Genomic DNA, 6096 nt, shown 5'->3' on the forward strand with positions numbered 1-6096 from the left:
GGGTGATGATGGGAACTGAGGAAGTGCTGATCCAGGGTGGAAATGTCTCTGTGGACCTGCATCTGGTACCTGATGGGGAGTCTCAGCTGCTCCCTGGTAAGGGACAGTCTGCCCACACCAGGGCAGGGCTCAGAAGGGGCAGTTGGGGACTGAGTCCACTGCTTCCTCCCTGATCCCCGCTGCTATTGGGAGACATTTGGAAGTGGGGGAGCCAGCAGAGGAGCCAGAGGTCATGGACCTAGTTCCCCACCCCACCCCTGCAACCCACCCCCTACACAATGTGACCTTGGGCAACTACCTCTACTTAACCACTTAACCTCTCTGAGCCTCAGTTTCCCCACCTGCCTCCCACAGTGTTGTAAGGGTTTCATGCTAATAGATAAGGGTTTCATGCCTACCAGAACTTTTGTCCTGGTTGGAGTGCATGGAGTGAGGTGGGAGTGTTTAGTGTGTGTGTGCGCGCACACATGTTTTGTAGTTTACTCTAAAGAGAACGTCCACTGCATTTATGAACTTCTCAAAGAGGGCTGTGATGGAAAACCAATCGCATCTGTTTAAAGGGTATAAAGTGCAGAGCTCTCTAGAATTGTAAGAATGCTTCCTTTCCTCCCTTCCCTGGGCAGTCTGAGCCCTGCTGTGATGGTGGGAGGGGTGGGGCGTGTGAACCCCTCCCTAACCCCCTCCTGCCCAGGGCTGAGTCTGCAGTGGCAAGGGGACTGGCTGGTGCTGTCAGGGGGCATGGGGTTGTTGTGCAGCTAGACAGGTCCAGTTCGATCTCCATTTCCATGGATCACGAGCTCCAGGGACAGACTCAAGGCCTCTGTACAATGGCCGGCCTGAGGGTAAGTGGGGCATGGCGTGGTTGCTGGTATTGGAGGCTAGGGGAGACCCAAGACCCCAGACATAGCACCTCTGTCTCACCCTCCCTCAGATGACTAATTGGGCCCAGGTGGGGGGGATGGCTGTGTTAGCTGCCACCTTTGGGAATTCCGGGAGGCTCCCTGACTCAGAGGTGAGGCTGCAGCCCTCAGGGAGCCTGGGCTCCCTTGCTCCCTGCCTGTCCGCCCACTCCTGGCTTGTCTGACATCTCCAAGCTGCTGTCCTGTTTCTGTCGAGTGATGAGGCCTGGTCCTCTCCCAGATCTTCAGGGAAAGAAAGATGGGCTTAAGGTCCCATAGGAGCTCAGTGCCAGGTGCTGCCTGCAGCCCCAGCTGCCTGCATGAACTGACAACCCAGGGGACACATTCACTGATCTAGTCACTGACCAGCTTTGGTTAATTAGCTAGTTATCAGGTCTCCTGCCTATGAGTTGACATTGACCCCAGATGCCCTGCCCCCTACCTGGGCTTGCTACTTTGTTGCCTCCCTACCCTCCCTACCCCAACCCCGGGATGCCTGGGCTGCTGGTCATGACAGTGGGGCCTTGAAGCAGCTATGAGGTCAGTAGCCATTTTCCTGGTGTCCTTGTTAATGTGCCTCCTCTCTGCCCCTTGGCCTGACTCCAATTGTCCCCAGCCTGGGTGTCTGGATGCAGTGGAGGCAGCCCAGGGCTATGAGGACCCCTGAAGGGCACAGAGGCAGGCATGGAGGCTGGCCAGCTGCAGACTGAAGCCCAGGATGTGTGCCACCAGCTGCTGGATGGTCCCTTCAGGGAATGATGCCATGCCCAGGTATGGGTGGGGTGGAGGTGGTGTCTGGCATTGGCACAGCAGGGGCCAGAAGGAGGGAGTGTGAGGAAGGCGCCAAAGTGGGGATCTGGGCCTGCCACTAGATTGCTTTGGGCAGTTGGTCAAGCCACTGTCCTCTCTGTCCTCGGTTTATCTTTGGGAAATGAGGCGGCTCATGTGTATGATCTCTGAGTTCCCTTCCTGACCTCATCTGTGTGACAATAAACCAGGGCAAGATAGACACAAGAGGAGGGAGGTGCTGGTGAGTGCTGGAGGAGGAGGTTGGTTGGCTGAGGGACTGTCCTTTCTTGGGAGGTGCCCCCTACTGAGTACCAGGAGGCCTGCCTCTTTGCCTACTGTGCTGGGGCCCCAGTGGGCAGTGGGGGAGACGGCCGGCAGGAAGCCGTGTGTACCACCCTGGCCAACTATGCCCAGGACTGTGCCAAGCAGGACATCCCCCTGCGCTGGAGGAAGCCTGGCTTCTGCGGTCGGGCTCCTGCCTGTCTCTCGTCACCTTTCCACCCTACGGAATTGGGAATCGAGGGAGGGCCCTCCTGTGGCTATTTCTGAGCGTTCCCACTGACCGCCCTCCCTAATGGCTGCTGCGTGGCCTCCAGGCCTTTTAGGGGCAGAGGGATCTGGCAGGACCAGGGGAGCTCCTTGACCTCACAGCCCACTCCTGTGTCCGCAGAGCGCCTGTGCCTGAGAGGCCAGTTGTACACTGACTGCTCCGCTGTGGGTGTAGGAGGCGAGGAGTCTTGCAGGGAAGACGGCGTGAGCGGCTGTGAATGCCCGCCAGGCCTCTTCTGGGACGCTCGCTGTGCGCCTGCCGCCCGTTGCCCCGGCTACCTCCAACGCCAGCGCTACGCCCCCAGTGACAGAGTGCACCAGCTGTGCAACCCGTGATGGATCCGCAGACCTTGCTGGCCCGTTTGCTGGAGTTGGAGGCGCCCGGTCCCCTCTGTTCCCCCGCCCTCCCCCCATGCTGTCTCCTCAACCTGCCTCCCCTTATGGGGTCCCCCTCACAAGTGGCCTGTGACCTCTCAATACATAATGGATGACCCTGCTTAACAATCTACATCTGCTGACCACCAGCACCAGGGGCTTGCGAGGCGGAAGGTCATCTCCAGCTCAGCATGCCCCAGCCCCCGCGGGGGGCTGACCCAGAGTGCGAGTGCGCCCACAGCGTGGGTCAGGACGGCTGCTGGCTCTGCGCAGGCGCCGTGCCTGGCCGAGTGCATGGTGGGCGGGGACGGGCACTACCTCACCTTCGATGGGCGGAGCTTCTCCTTCCGCCGCAGCCCAGGTTGCCGCTCCAGCCTGGTGCAGGTGAGCAGAGGATTAACTCGCTGGGGGAGCGGGGTGAACTTGCCGGAGCAGAGGCCCTCGTAGAGCTGCTGTGGGTGAAAGGTGACTGAAGAAACCACTAAATAAATGAACAATACACACGCATTCGTCCAGGGGAAAGCCGGGGGAGAACCGAACCTGTAGAGTGTATGGCTGCAGCAGACTCCCCCCTCACCAAGCCTCCCTGTTGGGCTCTCACCTCCTCCTTAGGTTCCCAGGAAAGTCCCGCCGTTGTCACCACCCCAGCTCTGGGGCACAAAAGAAAACCCGTCCTCCCAGTCCTTTCTCATAGATGGGACAGGCTGGGTTTGTCACAGGCTACTTTGTACAAAACAACCCCAGGGCCAGTAAGGGTCCTCCTTCTTCTCCAGTGTCCCCCAGTAAAATTAGGTGACTTCCCAAGTTCAGGCCTAGGCATATTCTTCCAGAGACACAGGCGTATACACATGATCCACACTCATGCATGTGCACATACATTTAGCATATATGTACGCACAGACACACCTAGATGTAAGCATACATACACCCACGGGGAGGAAAGACGGGAGCCGTCTCCACCCAACATGCAGACATGCATGTACATACACACACACACATTGGCACGTGCCAACGCTTGAGAGTGCTGAGCCCTTACCTCACAGAGTCTGGCTGGCTGGAAGGTGGTCAGCACACATTGGGTGGGAGCTTCCTCCAGGTGTGTGCTGTAGATGTCCTGTAGCACCAGCTGTGCTCAGGTCTGCCCCACCCCCACCCCACCCCATTTCTCACCATCTGCCCCAGGACTTCGCCAAGGGACAGCTGCTGATCGCACTGGAGCATGGGGCCTGCGACTCTGGGAGCTGCCTCCACGCCATCTCTGTCTCCCTGGTGGACACCCATGTCCAGCTCAGGGACTCAGCTCTCAGGTAGCCTCTGCTCCCAGCAGCCCTCAGGACTGTGTCTCAGGCCCTACTGGTCTGCGGACACTGCTCTTCTCCCTGTGGACTCTGGCTCAGTCCCACACCTTCTGCCCACACTACCCTGTGGTTTCTGAGCCCAAACCTCCCCTCAAACTTCCGCAACCAAGCTCACTGCCTCCATTTCCTCTCACCTTCCCTTCCCATCTCTGAAGCAGACACCCAGTCCTGTGGACATTTTCCAAGGCATGTTTTGCCTCATCCTGAGGGGGAAATGCAAGCTGTATAGTTGTGAGAGGTGGGACAGGCCTCAGGACAGAACCAGACCAATCAGGCCCCTCCCAGCTCTTCACCCACAGTCCCTCCCACTGTCTCTCCCTGTGTGTGCTCCTCCTATGCACTGACTCCAAAGGCAAAGTGGGTACTGAGGGTGGCCTTTAGGCCATGTGGGGGGTGCTCAGAGGGAACAAGTGACTTCCGGGGGTCATCCGGTTCCTCTTGCTCAGTGTGGGCGGTCCACTGTAACACAGGCCCTTCCACCTCCCACCCAAGGTTCTTCCCCTTTTCGCAGCCCCATCCTGTGATGTGCTCTCCCCTTACCCTCATCAGCCCAGCCTTGCCCTGTGAGGCAGCCCCCTCATCAGTCCCCTATTCCAGGAGCTGTCCTGGTTGACGGCCAAGATGTGAGCCTGCCCTGGAGTGGCCCTGTGGGCCTCAGCATCTCCAGAGCCTCCTCCACCTTCCTGCTACTATGCTGGCCTGGGGCTCAGGTCCTCTGGGGAGAGGGGGTGTCTGACCCTGCAGCCTACATCACCCTGCAGCCTACATCACGTCATGCCATCAGGTGTGCTGGGCGGGGAGAGTGAGTGGCTGGGCGAGGCTACAGCAGGCCTGGGTTTGACTCCCACGCCCACTCAGGTGGCCCAGGTGCAGGGTCTGTGTGGCACCTTCACCTGGAACCAGCAGGAAGACTTCCTGACACCCGCTGGTGATGTGGAGACCAGCATTGCTGCCTTCATTAGCAAGTTCCAGCTGGCAGGCCAGGGGGAGGTGCTCCTCAGAGGACAATGCCCCGCTTTCCCGCTGCAGGACCCACACTCAGCTCCACGTTTTCGCAGAGACCACTTGTGCCATCCTGCATAGCCCAACTGTCCAGGTAGCCAGTTGGGGGTGCTCCTCCTTTATGCACCTGTAAGATGGGCTCAATACCTGCTCTGCCCTCCTTCCCAGCTATTGGGAAAGCACTGTTCCCTGCTGTGGCAGGCTGCTGAGCATAGGTAGGTGGCAGTGGGGACAAGAGAGGATGAGGGAATGCTGGGGGAGGAGCTGTCCCATTTTATCATCTCCCCCAAGGAGTGCCACAGCATCTGGAGGAGGGTGGAAGGGTGGGAGAAGGGCTTGGTGGCTGCAGAGGTGGCCAGGTATGGACTCACACGCACCCAAGAGGGTGGTTCAGCATGGCTCCATGGTGCCAGGCTTGGGCCCTGCGAATACCAGAGTGAATGAGATACTGCCTGGCCTGGAGGGGTAGGTGTCTGTAAGGAATAGTCATGGCCATTTGACTTATGGGAAGACTGAGGCTCAGATAGTGACGCGATTTATGATGGAACTAGAGCCTGGAGAGGGGTTTCTAACTCCTCTTCTAGTTACCTCTGCTTCCCTTTCCTGAATATAATCCCCTACTTGGAATTCACTGACTTCCTCGCAGAAACCCTGAAACACCCAACATTCACAGGCGACACCAGGTTCTGCCAGCAGAGGGCGCGCTAACCCCGTTCCCTCTTTTTTGTTTGTTTGGTGTGTGTTTTTTTTTTTTCGTTTTCCTTTACTTCTACGTCATTTCATTTTCTTCCTTCTTCATCTTCCTTTTTATTTACTATTCCCTGGTCCCTCCTCCAATTCCTTCCTTTATTTTTCCTCCCCTTGCCCCTTTCTTTTTTGCTTTTGCTTTCAGATTCTTTTTCTGGAAATTCCACGTATTTGACAAGAGGCCTTTAAAACATTTATTGGAGAAAAGCAAAAGGGAAGAAAAGTGTACGGTCTCCTTCCCAGGAGACTCAAGTTAGGATCTGCTCTTTCTAAATTGCTTCTTCTTGGCCCTGGAGACTCAGAGTCATTTTCAAACAGTGTTCAATAAATACAAATGGAATAAAATGTATGAGAAGGTGACTCCTTGATAAAACTGT

At 57.1% G+C, this 6096-nt stretch overlaps 1 long non-coding RNA gene across 4 annotated transcripts in view; it reads left to right on the forward strand.

Annotated features, from left to right (window-relative positions):
* LOC109389674 (uncharacterized) overlaps positions 1-4915 on the forward strand; it is an 11468-nt gene extending 6553 nt beyond the window's left edge. For 3 of the 4 annotated variants that reach the window (XR_002125438.1, XR_002125440.1, XR_002125439.1), the window contains exons 5-7: positions 1516-1670; positions 2359-2996; positions 3795-4121. This is a non-coding gene — a long non-coding RNA (uncharacterized LOC109389674). Of the gene's footprint in view, positions 1-1515; positions 1671-2358; positions 2997-3794; positions 4755-4828 lie in introns of those variants that run through there. The other variant, XR_002125437.1, reaches the window with a different exon arrangement.
* The last annotated feature ends 1181 nt before the right edge of the window (positions 4916-6096 follow it).

Source organism: Hipposideros armiger, unplaced genomic scaffold (assembly GCF_001890085.2).
Source record: "Hipposideros armiger isolate ML-2016 unplaced genomic scaffold, ASM189008v1 scaffold_239, whole genome shotgun sequence".
In the NCBI taxonomy this organism is placed as follows: Eukaryota; Metazoa; Chordata; class Mammalia; order Chiroptera; family Hipposideridae; genus Hipposideros; species Hipposideros armiger.